This window comes from Hemitrygon akajei, chromosome 12 (assembly GCF_048418815.1).
Source record: "Hemitrygon akajei chromosome 12, sHemAka1.3, whole genome shotgun sequence".
Taxonomy (NCBI): domain Eukaryota; kingdom Metazoa; phylum Chordata; class Chondrichthyes; order Myliobatiformes; family Dasyatidae; genus Hemitrygon; species Hemitrygon akajei.
In genome coordinates, this window is record NC_133135.1 from 19,387,677 (window position 1) to 19,401,402 (window position 13,726).

At 38.0% G+C, this 13,726-nt stretch overlaps 1 protein-coding gene across 5 annotated transcripts in view; it reads right to left on the reverse strand.

The window, feature by feature from the left end:
* The window catches only part of LOC140736757 (zinc finger protein 644-like), a 123,695-nt gene that overhangs the window by 20,987 nt on the left and 88,982 nt on the right, over positions 1–13,726 (reverse strand). The window lies entirely within an intron of this gene.

Consider the following 13,726-nt stretch of genomic DNA (forward strand, 5'->3'; position numbering starts at 1 on the left):
TCAACATCCATCCACCACTAATACAGTTGTAGCAGACATAGAAAATTATCATCAGTAATAAAGCGATACACAAAGGAAAGATACAATTTTTGTGGTTATAGCATTATCAAGGTATAAGACAGGCCTTTTATGATGAAATACAATTAAGTCATAACCATAATAGAGATCTCTGAGACAAGTGAACAACCCAAAGGCTTTGGGTTAACCTGGTATGCAAACCTATAAAAAATTTAATGCCAATTAAATAATAACATGGCTGAATACTAAAAGTATGAGTTCTTTCTACTTCTTTATTCCCTTAGTATTAGTATTTGATCTGTGTATTGCTCTACACTTGTAATTTTTAATCATACATTTTTATACAACACTACTTAAATGTTTAACATTGTCAAAGAAAAAATCAATATATTTAAGCTACAGTTTTATATCTCTAATGTGTATTATTTAATCAGAATGGAAATTTGTAAATTATTAAATAAGTTTATCCTATAAGCCTTTATGGGCTTATAAATCATTCAAAATCTCAAGAATGCATTCAATTATATATTAGTGCTCAACAGAATTTTTAAAACAATTAAATTTTATTTATAATATTTTACCTTAGTTTAACTGCATGAATAAAATAATTATAAAGACTTAAATCAACTGAGTTAAAAGGTGCAACTGCTTCATCAACCAAGAGATTAGTGGTTTCAACAACTATTATATCTACATCTTGTCTGTTGCTGAAGAAAAACGATTCCTGCTGTCGTTCTCAAATACTGGGGACTTTAATTATGTGTGAAGAATCAAAATTCCACACATTTTAGTTACAACCTTCCTGTTTCCCCTTCAAAACTCTCAGCTGCTGCTAAAATTGACCAATTTCCATGGGAACAAAATACACTTCCAATGAGATCATATTCAATGTTATCACTCTAAAATGGTGCTAAAACAGTTCCCAGCATGAGTCTCTGTGTTAAATACGCAGCAGAAGCTAAGGGGTGGGCACGTACAAACAGGTGCTAAGAATCACGACTGAAAATGTCAATGAATAGGAAAACAAGCCTGGAAATGCTATAATGTTTGTCTCATTTACCTTAACTGATTTTAATCAATATGAGCAACCTGTACAGAACAAGTGCTGTAAAATTAATTGCTGTGACAGTGAGCAATGGGAGTTTTATAACACATCCTTCCTTCCAAAAGCTCTCATTTAATTTGTAATCAAACAAAAAAAAATAACAAGCATTTAAAACCAGCTGAAACACACACAGAAATGGTGAAAGCTTTAATTTCAAAATGACTCTGGTGTCCAAGATCCATAGCCAAATGTATGCTCAGTTAATTTAATATGCTGTACCTGAACTAGCTTTTCTCAACAGGAAGCAACGTTGCTAACGAAGTGGTAAATTCAGTGTTAATGAGTGGTGGCTTCACTGTTACCACCTCAGAGGTAAAACCTTCCGTGCTCCATATTCTACCCATCTGTTCTGGTGTTAGGGGTTCAAAGAAAGAACAGACGTTTCCCACTTAAAGCAAACTTCAGTGGTACCCTCTGAACAGCAGGATAGCAAACCCTCACAAAATCACGAATGGTCTCAGATTACTGTTCTCATTATTGGAAGTTTTATATTAACAACACTATCTACAAGTTACATAGAAGCAGCACATCCAAGTCCCATAACTTAACAACCTTATGTGCTTTTAAATCAAGGTCCAGGGTGGAGAAGGATGAAACCATCTAATTAAATTCTGTAAGGATAATAAAAATCAACAAAATTAAAAGATACCAGTGCAATATAAACATAAAGCAGCAGTATGAATTCTTTGTGCACTCATTATTGGGGTGTTTGACAAGTCATTAAATTCACAAATTACAACATAAAATATTGTTGAAAGTGCAGACCTTGCAGCATATGCTGGATTCCCTTCAATACTGCAATGAATGTGGATACCTTCCTTTATAGCTCTGCATCCAAATCACAAACAAAAGCCATGCTCATGAACAAAACATGCATATAAAGGTCAGAATTTTTATTCATTATGATAAGAGACCATAATGAAGCTATCCTTATTGACTTTCCTTAGAAATCTCAAATGTCAGTATTTTTGCAAACTATCAGCACTTGCTATAACACCCATATTGCACTACATCTTGAGGGTAATGCAGAAAAAATGAGGTGATAATTGCATATTAACATAATTATTCTGTAATCCCTTTGAGCAGCCTTCCTGGGTCATTTAGTAATGCAGATTAAGTACAACCTCTCTGTCATCAGAGGTATGTTGCCCACTTTTTGTTCTCTTTAACAATTATTTAAAATGGAACAGTCATCCAAAATTAAATCAACATGACCAGCTTAGAGGACAATTTTGTATGATTACATTTGACTAATATTTCTGAGGTAGTGTGCCAACAGAGAATCCATGCAAAAAATGATTTTATTCATATAAAGACAATAAATCAATACTTCAACAAGTCATTGTTATACTGATCCATCTCTGAAAGCAAATTATAGTTAGTTTTCACTATTATCCAGGGGTTTCAAAGATCAAGAGCAAACTGCCCATTGTATTATTCAATTAATACAACAACAAAATTAGAACCTTTATATCCAAAGATTAAAGAACACTCATGAGGAAGCTACAAAAGGCACAATGCTAACCTCCTCTTTCCTTAATTCTATTCTTGCTCTTTAGAAAGATTTCACCTGCTGTTTATGTTCTTCAGAAAGAAGCCACGACATGGTGCTGGGATTAAGCTATGATTGAGTCTTTATAATAAAATAGATTGGAATCTCTATTTGTTTTCTTCAGCACCAAATTGAATGCTAGCTCAGGCACTGTGATACTGGAAATCAGTATTTTACTTTCTCGTTCCTTTTCTAGCCTTTTTACACAAAAAAAACCAGAATAGTTGTAGAGCATAAATTATCATGATCAGTATATTGCAGATGGCGTCTTCGAGAGCCAATGAGGTGAAGACCTGGGTCCCATCCATGCACAGCAGAAACAAACTGCCTGAAGCTGAACTAGATAACTAGAATATGGTGAGTTGGAAGATTCTTCAATTAATTAAAAAACTAAAAAAAAAGATTAAAGTAGATACATCTATTGCTGTATCACTGACTTTCTGACCCACTAATAATGAAATAGCATGATACAAGGAAAAGCAATGGGAAGCACAAAGGAACAAAAGACAGCTAATATAACAAGCACAAGAAAATCTGCAGATGCAGAAAATCCAAGCAACACACACAAAATTCTAGAGAATCTCAGTAGGTCAGGTAGCATCTATGGAAAAGAGTATACAGTTGACGTTTCGGGCCGAGAATTACCTCAGCCCGAAACGTTAACTGTTTACTCTTTTCCATAGATGCTACCTGACCTGTTAAGTTCCTCCAGCATTTTGTGTAATAATAATAATAATTATTATTATTATTATTATAAGGAGTCAACAGCTAATGAAACACAAAAGGGGTAATGTAGACAAAACAGGAAAGGGGCATTTGGTCAGGAAGTATGAAATCTCATAGGTAGTTCTTCATACTTCCACAGTTCAAAGATGAACTGGTTAATTGGTCATTGCAAATTGTACTGTGATTAGGCTAGGATTAAATAAGGGGATTACTCAGTGGTATGGGTCATTGGGCCAGAAGAGCCTTTTTCATGTTACATTTCTAAATAATAAGGAAGTTAACTAACTAAATATATACGTACATACAATCTTCAGCAGTTCCTTGGTGGAGAGGCTAACTTCCTTCTATTATAGTTCTATAGACTTCAAATTGGCTCATGAGGACAACGTGGGTCCCCACAAATCCTGCCACAGATGGGCCAGGCCTTGACTGGCCTGGTATTAATCTTCTTTCCACTAATCACATTAACTTTCCATTGTTCCCAGTGAAGGAACCTGAGGTCCTCAGTCATTTTGAATGGTCACGTGCAAGTTGATATGTCCCACTAACACCATGAGTAAGGGAGGACATTCCAACTTTTCAGAGACTTTATTTTTAAAAAACAGTCTTGCACCACTTCCTCTGCCCACCTGGTAATCACTTCCCTTAAACAAACTTGAAGTAGTGAGTCTCAATATAAGGCCTACAAACAACAGTCTGCTGTCAAAGCCACACAAATGTAAATTAAAATTTTGGCATGCAAGATTTTGCCAATATTGATTTGATTACTCTGCTGGTTAAATTCAGAATTTTGCAGACAGTGCTATGTAATGTCCGACAGAGATAGTCCACGCCTCAGAGGCGCACAGATGGGTAGAGATCACTGCTATGTGATAGACTGGAAGCTTTGTGTTAGATTTGAGGTCTCCCATGCCTGGGAGGAAAACAATGAGACGGGAGACCTCAGACACATGAGCATGACCATTTTCAAGAACGTGAACTATGATCACACAAACAAAAGAAGTGCTCTCGGCTGTCTACCACAAGGAAAGTCATTGTAAGTGCACTCCTCAACCACCTCGCCACAGCCAGACTCTGAATGATAATGTTAAATCCAGCCAGAGTTATAGTGGCCATTGTATACACACACACACAAACAGACCCTTCTAGTTCAACGAGCCTGTGCTGCCCAACTACACCCATTCAACCAACTAACCTACTAATGTACATGTCTTTGGAATGTGTGTGAAAACTGGAGCACCTGGATGAAACCCACATGATCAGGAGGAGAATACACAAACTCCTTACAGGCAGTGGCAGAATTGAACTCTGATCACTGATGCTCTCATAGTGGTATGATAACTGCTATGCTACCCACATGACATAAACCTCACTGCAAATCAACTCCAGGAGAAATGCAAGAAAGCAGCTTCAGTTAATGTGCATTGTCTTTCTGACCTTTATTGTCATTTGTCAGTACACAACTGTAAAAGAACAAAATATTTGTTACTCCAGATCCAATGCAGCCTTAAAAAACACAATAAGCATAAAAACAATTAACATACATATGGACGATTAGTTTAGATACAAACTGATTGAATGTACATAAAGTGGTGCTAGGTACAGGATTATCTATAGCCTTTGACTTTGTCGATCAAAAGGGATATTCAAATAAACATCACCATAAACACCAGACCCATAACAAAGTTGTGTCAAGCAAAGCCACCCGCTCATGCAACATAGAAACAAGCTCTTCAATCCCATGAGTTATTCCAACCATGAAGCAGCCATTTACACAAACTTCGTTTTATTCTCCATATATCCATCAACTCCACATATCTTATTCCCAATTCTAACACTCACCTATACATTAGGGACAATTCACAGTGACAAATTAAACCACTAACCAACACACAACACACACAAATTGCTGGAGGAACTCAACAGGCCAGGCAGCATCTATGGAAAAAGAGTATTGTCGACGTTTTGGGCCAAAACCTTTCAGCAGGACTGAAGAACTCTTCAGCAGAAATCTACACACCTTGGGAATGTGCAAGGACTGAAGCACCCAAAAGAAACTTCCTTAGTCACAGAGACAATATGCTGACTCCACACAGGCAAAACCAGAGAACAAGATTGAAAGCAGATGGTGAGAAGCTGCGAGACAGCAACTGTACGAGCTGCACTTGAGCCACTCTCTAAACTGTGTCATTGCCCAACACTTTTTCCAAATCTTCTCAATACAATGTTGCATCTCAGGTAGAGCAGAGCTAATCTGGAGGACAACTCAAAACACAATCAACCAATGGAATAGTTAAATTGATGATTGGTACTGACATCATGGGTCGAAGAGCCTGTTCCCGTGCTATACTTTTCTGTATTTTGTGTTTGATCCTATTTTGGATCCTGAGCTTTTAAGAACCCATAATATGTACGGTAGGTATGTGACAGGGTGGAAATATGTTCTACCAAAGGAGGAATAAGGCACTCCTTCCCTCCACTAGCCTGCAGGTCACCCTTGGGCAAGGTGTTACACCTGATCAGAGTCACGTTAAGCCATGTAAACAGGTGGTGGATGGTAGTATGAGAAGATGTGCATATCACAACTTCTAGTTATGCGACCACTGATGCTAGGCAATCTCTGAAGAGCATTGATAATAGCTGGGGTCACCCATTCTGTAAAGACACTGCCCAGAAGGAGGCAATGGCAAAGCACTTCTGTAGGAAAATTTGTCATGAACAATCATTGTCATGGACCATAATCGCCCATGTCATACAACATGGGCTCAAAATATGACATACAGCTCATTACGATGATGAATATGCAAGAATGAATATAAATTTATACAACAAACTTCTCAAAACAATTCATAGGATATCAATTAAGGGCAGTCAATGCTGCTTTACCAACAAATGCAAATAATTGAGAAAGCAGAGATAAATATCTAACTATTCTGCTTCAGTGGGGTTGGTTAATCAAGATAATTCTAAAAGAAAACAATGTCAAGGTTCAGCTTTCTTATCTGGGAGCTGAACTGACAGGAAACGAGATTCATGAATAAAATGCAATTACAATGTCAGTTCAGACAACCAATGTCCCACAAGTACAGCATTACAACTATCACCACCTTCCCCAGAACTATTCCAAAACTGGTACTGAACAGCTTTGGATTTTGGAGGATCATGTAATGCTGCAGAAGAGACATGGCAAAAAATTAAGGCAGAATGTAGCAATATAGAATATGTTACCAAAAGCAAGAGGGTGATAGGTAAATGAGAAGTTTTCAGATAAGTTTATACAGGAACTGATGTAAATTTGAAGCTCTAATCTCCAAAGAGACTAGGATTTAGATGCAAAATTCTAGTCTCTTTGGATTCTATTAAGTATTTGCGATACTTTTAACTCATTTACAAGATCTAGAAATTACTGGGAAGACCAACATGTATAGCTATCCCTAATTTCCCTTGAGAAGGTGATGATGAGTTGCCTTTTTGATTCATTGCAGTCGTTAATGTTCAATTGCCAATCATTAGCAGAATGTCACAAGGAACATATGACCCCATGATTCTGTTATACCATTCAAAAGCAAGGCAAAATAAAACCCCTGATCCTGAGGCTATACTCCTATGCTGTCCAGTTACATAAAACAGCCTTCAGCCAATTATTCTGTCATTTCCCCTCAGAGCTTTATACATCTCCTCTCAATACTCTAATTCTAGAAAATTATTGTCAAATCAATCTTTTGTCATGGGAGAACAACTTCATCCTAAGAATTAAATCTCTGATTTTATGGTTCATGGACTCCAATCCAAGTATCTTCTTCATTTACATACAGAGGTCAAAACAGTACAAGATACTCATTTAGGATTTCACAAACTTTAAAGGAGGGAAGTTTTGCTGAAACTTTTGTCGTGCAAACTCACTTTACGATGAAGAGCAACATATCCTTTGCCTTCCTAACCATTTTTTCAGTTTCTACATCTAATAGACTATCAAACAATCACTTTTACACCAAGATCTATGAGATTCTCATTGAATCAGAATCAAAATCAGGTTTAATATCTATGCTCGCGCACATACACACACACGTATATAACTAAATAAGTAATGCAAAAAAGAAGTTTAAATAGTGAGTAAGTGTTCATAGGGTTGGTTCATTATGCAGAAATCTGATGGCAGAGGTGAAGAATTAGTTCCTAAATCATTGAGCGTGCATCTTCAGGCTCTTGTACCTCCTCTCTGACGGTAGTAATAAGAAGACAGCATGTTCTGGGTGACAGTTCTTAATGATGGATGCCACCTTATTGAGGTATCGCCTTTTGAAGATGTCCTCAATGCTAGGTAAGCTAGCACCCATGTTAGCTGGCTGAGTTTGCAACCTTCACCAGCTTTTTCCAATCCTGTGCAGTGGCCCTTCCATAACAGGGTGACGCAACCAGTCAGATTACTCTCCTCTGTACATCTGTAGAAATTTGCAAGAGTCTTTGGTGACATACCAAATCTCCTCAAACTTTGAATGAAACATAGCCATTGATGTGCCTGCTTTGTAATTGCATCAATATATTGGGCACAGGATAGATTCTTTCATCTTATTGATGTTAAGTACAAGGTTGCAACGCCATTCTATCTCACTTCGGTATACCAGAAATCTATCTCACTCCTGTACTCCTCCCTGTCACCATTTGAGATTCTGCCAACAACAGTTACGTCATCAGCAAATTTATAGATGATGTTCGAGCACTGCCTAGCCACAGTCCTGGATGTAGAGCAGCAGGCGAAGCATGCATCCTTGGGGTGTGCTGGTGTTCACTGTCAGCAAGGAGATGTTATTCCTGACCCGTGCCGACTGTGGTCTCCTGGTGAGGAAGATTATAAGTATTTTTCTATTCTTTCTTGCAAAGTGAATAGCCTCACTTTTTTCTCCACTTCTTGCTAATTCCCTTCACATTGGATGATTTCAGGCCCTCACAAGTCACTTCCCAGTATACTTGATGTTTTACATCCTGTGGGTTCAGACACATCATTTAATATTAATCATGAATAATTAGTAGTAATCCATATAGTGATTGGTAAAAGTCTACAAATGTAAAATTGACCACTTTATTCCTCCTACAATAAAAATACATCAAAGTACATACATGTAATTATATACAACCCTGAGATTTACTTTCTTGTGGGCATACTCAATAAATCCATTCTCTCTCTCTCTCTCCCCCCCTCCCTCCCCTCTCTCTCCTTCTCCCTAATAAGGGAAAAAGAGGTGTCCCCGTTTCACAGCGAGAAGGGAGACATAGCAAAACAACTCGCCAATTTATGCTTTAAAAGTCTGTTGCGTTGCTTTTTCCGAGCTCTATGCTCAAAGAACTTGGGTCTCTGGGCACACAGCTAGCTCGCTGCTTTCATCTCCCATGACACACCAGGCAGCAGCACTGACTTTGAGTCCGCCCGCCTCCAGAGCCATGAAAATCCAGTACCCTGAAGATGCGCTAGTCTTCTAGGCCATGTCCTTGGCATATCGAAAAGCGGGTCCCATTTCCACGAAGAACAGAATTCTGCAAACAAGCAGTAAATATCAAGAACATGAGATGAAGAGCCCTTGAAAGTGAGTCCATAGGTGTGGGAACATTTCAGTGATAGGGCAAATGAAGTTGAGTGAAATTATCCCCTTTGGTTCAAGAGCCTGATGGTTGAGGGGTGATAACTATTCCTGAACCTGGTGGTGTGGGTTCTGATACTGCTGTACATTCTTCCTGATGGCACCAGTGAGAGCATGACCTCGGTGGTGGGGTCCCTGATGATGGATGCTGCTTTCTTGCGATATGCTCAATGGTGGGAAGGGCTTGACTCGTGATGGACTGGGCTATATCCATTACTTTTTGTAGGATTTTCCGTTCAAGGGCACTGGTCTTTCTATACCAGGCCGTGATGCAGTCAGTCAATCTACTCTCCACCACAAACCTACAGAAGTTTGTTAAAGTTTTAGATGTGACGCTAAATCTTCACAAATTCCTCAGGAAGTAGAGGCACTGCAGTGCTTTCTTCACAATTGTATATACACTATGGGCCCAGGACCAGTCTTCTGAAATGATAACACCAAGGAACTTAAAGTTGCTAACCCTCTGATGACGACTGGCTCATGAACCTCTGGTTTCCTCCTCCTGAGGTCAACAATGAGCTCTTTGGTCTTGCTGACATTGAGTAAGAGGTACCGGTTGTGGCACCACTCAGCCAGATTTTCAATCTCCCTCCTATATGCTGATTCACACCACCTTTGATTCAACGGTGTCATCAGCAAACTTGAACATGGCATTGGAGCAGTGCTTAGCCACACAGTCATAAGTGTAATGTGAGTAGAGCAAGAGGCTAAGTCTTGTGGTGCACTTGTGCTGATGGGAGATTGTGGAGATGCTACTGCCAATCTGAAATGACTAGAGTCTGCAAGTGAGGAAATAGAGGATCCAATTTCACAAGGAGGAACTAAGGCAAAGGTCTTGAAGCTTATTGATTAGTTTTGAGGGGCTGGTAGTATTGAATGTCGAGCTATAGTCATTAAAGAGCATCTTGATGAAGAGCAGATCCAAATTGTCTCTCAGGCAGGAGTTGATATGTTTCATCACCAACCTGTCAAAACACTATATCATTGTGGATTTAAGTGCTACTGGACGATATTCATTGAAGCAGATTACCATGTTCTTCTTAGGCACACATATAAGTGAAGCTTGCTTGAAGCAGTTGGGTATCTCAGACTGCCAAAGCAAGAGATTAACAATCCAAGTGAAAACTCCATCCAGTTGATCAACACAGGCATTTAGTACTCAGCCAGGTACCCCATCTGGCCCAGTTGCTTTTCATGGGTTCACCCTTCTGAAGGATGCTTGCACGTCAGCCTCAGATACTGAAATCACAGGATCATCAAGGGCTGCAGAAGTCTGTAAAGGTTTCACCATGTTTGACGGTCAAAGCGAGCATGGAAGGCACTGAGCTCATCTGAAAGCAAAGCCCTGTTGTCACCTATGTCACTTGATTTTATTTTAAGAGTCGATAGCATTCAAGCCATGCCACAACTGTCAAACTGTTGATTCAAATTTAGTCCGGAACTGCCACTTCACCATGGTTTTCTGGAGACTGTGCCTGGATCTTTTGTTACTTTCTTAGGCACTAGACTTGAACGTCTTTAACCTGGCCATCAGCACATTGTAGATCTCATGGTTCATCCAGGGCTTCTGGTTGGGGAAACCTCTGAATGATTTTGTAGAGACTCACTCATCCACGACTGTCTACAAAGGTCTCAGGTTGACAATATTATTGAGACCATGGCCCTTAGTACAAGATTCTCCAGTTTAAGGCTCTAGGAGTCTAACTTGCCAACTGCATTTCCAAGTTTATATGCTGTTTCATGTTTTGACCAAAACATTGTGTTTTTCTCTCTCTAGACTTGCTGAGTACTTCCAACACTTCGGTTCCAAATTTCAGATTTCTCGTCTGTGGATTTCTTTTAAAAACTACAAATTACTGTTTATTTTAGCACTCTTTTTTGTCTTTTAACCAATCTTCTCTCTCCACATTAATATATTTACCCCATCCTGTGACCCCTTATTTCATCTCACAATCTTTGCATCAATTGCTGCTTTAAATCTAAACATTCTACAGTCATTGATAACTCCGCTACTTACAACCTGAAAACTCATTAGGTTTGCCAAATACCAATGATTTTCCTTTCATTAAATTGCATTGACTCTGCTTGATCTTAAGATTTCCTAAGTGCCCATTACAGCTTAATTCATAGATAATAACTGAACACACAAAGAACAGAAGGAAGTACACCATGAAATAGTTCATAAGGTGGAAGGAATATTTATGCAAATATGAATCTTTAAACACTACAAAATGCTATTAAAATCAAATAGGGTTTTGGGTTTACAAATGGTTATACTAAAATCAAAAGGATGTACACTGAAACCCCACAGAGCACTGATGCATTATAGATCTTTTGGACCTCCACCTCAAAGATCCAAAGGAAATATCCTTATCAGTTAGTATTATTGAACATCCCAGATTTATATTAGGTACTTATGTTTCCACAACATTAATAAAAACTAATGTTCTGTTACTACAAAACCCAAAAGGTACTTTTAATCTCCTCCCAGTGTTTTTCAATTAATTTTTATTCAATCCAAGTAGACTAATCTGTGGGGTAATTTTCCCTTCATCAGCATTTCTTTGAGTATCTGATGTATATTCCTGAGATTCTCCCTACTTGAAATAAAATTGATCATAACAAATTAATATTGTTTTTAGTTCCTCTAAAATATTCCTTCTCCTCTGTAACTTGCTTATAAGGACCATCTGGACTAAATTATTCTACTTTATTGGCTTGTACTGGCTAAGCTCAACAAGCTCCCAAGAAGTGAAATTATGCATGAGTGAAACTGAAAAACACTGAATCTATGAATCATTATGGATATCAGTTCAGTATTACTGTTTAATATGGCTTTAAGTGTGTTGGCACCTTCAGCCCTTCACAAGAAACATGCATAAAGTGCATTTCTCAAAGGTCAAAAAGGCTGCTTTAGGTCTGACATACAAGAAAACAGATGGCAGCACTGGTCATACATTAACATGGAAAAGCACTCTGAGTGCTAGCTTGTCAAGTAGTTGCAATTCTTTGCAAAATGGCAGTTTTGAAGCACAACCAATCAATTTAAAAATAGTTCTGTAAATCCTGTGTAAATTACCAATCTGTAAAATTTCTGCAATTCGCAAAACATTTTTGTATACTATTTTCATAGTTTTAAAACAAAAATCATAATCCAACATTAAATTTTATCAAGCAACTATAATGCTTAAAATATACTCAACCAAATCTCATCTCTTCCAGTCAAAGTCATGCAAGATTCTTTCACAAACTAAAAATGATGTTCAATTGACCATTTAATGTGTGTATCAGGGTAACAAAATTACCTCTCTCAAACTCAAGTGTTTCTCTTCTTAAGATCAAGAGCATCAATTTAAAATTCAGAAATAATGTGAATTCCACCTACTTTGTTTGAGAGATTTGCTGATTACAATTATTGACAGATTCCCTTTAGCATAATAAAACAAGCCTGCTGCACTACAAATCACATATTCTGGCGACAGGACAAACATGAGTCTGTCCTGTTAATCTTGCAGTCAAGAAAAACAATGAACCAGTATTAAGGCAAGCAGAAAGAATTAGATTGCTTTTATGAGGTGTGCATTTGTCATTTGAATATAGACCAGTGCTTTTTTCCTATTAGCAAATAATAAATTAAACCGCTTTAGCACCAGTTTGTGAATAAAAATTACAGAATAACACACACTACAACCCTTTGTTTTGTTAGTACAAATCTGGCAAATCTCATCAAGACATTGCCACTGGAATAAGGCTAATGAGGCAGCCAACTTGGAGAAACAAAGGGTCTTATAGAATAAGGCAACTTTAATTTACATACCAAATAATTGCCTTCAGAAATAAATATCAGCCTGAACACATTTTAATGCTTAAAATTAATGCTTACATTAAAAATATCTGAAAAGCTTGGGATGACCATCATCCCCACATCATCTTCAACGCACAATCTGATGGAAGAACTCAGTGGGTCGAGCAGCATCGGTGGAAGGAATGAAATTGTTGATTTTTTTGGCCAAAACTGTGCATCAGGACTTCAGGCCCTAAGACTTCAAGTTGAAAGCATGATAAAGATCTCACTACCATGTAAGACAGATCAGTTTCTTGACTGGCAAACTCAATCAAACTTGGACTCAATTTGTTGCATCCACCATCAGTACCATTGTTTGCAGAGGTTTGCAGCCTGGGATCCACAGACCCCTTGCTTAATGGTATTGGTCTGTGACATTTTAAAAAAAAAGGTTGGGATCCCCTGATCTAGGATGTTTGATCATATGTATGCACTACTTAAGTCACCAAGGTTACATTTACAGCAGCTCTTTTCCTCGTGACCTTTGCCACCAAGGAGGAAAGAAGATGACCAATCAAGGTTCAGCAGCTCTAAAGTTTTCTCTAGGTCTGCACAACTGAAAATATTTTGCCCCGAATTCTCTGCCTAAAAATTCTCCAAGGATTGCAGCAATTTAAGGAAAAGGCCCAACATCATCTACTTGCTGTAATTAAAAATGTGCAATAATGTACCTTGAAAATATTACCAGCATTCCTAAACACAAGATGTCAGAAAGATCAGACGACAAAGCTACTGAAATGAAAACTATGTGGTATCCTTGCTTTACAGAACAATTAAGTCCAATATGCAACTTATGCTAAGCAGTGGTTAGACTACTGTTGGAGTATTGTTGGCAGTTCTGAGGG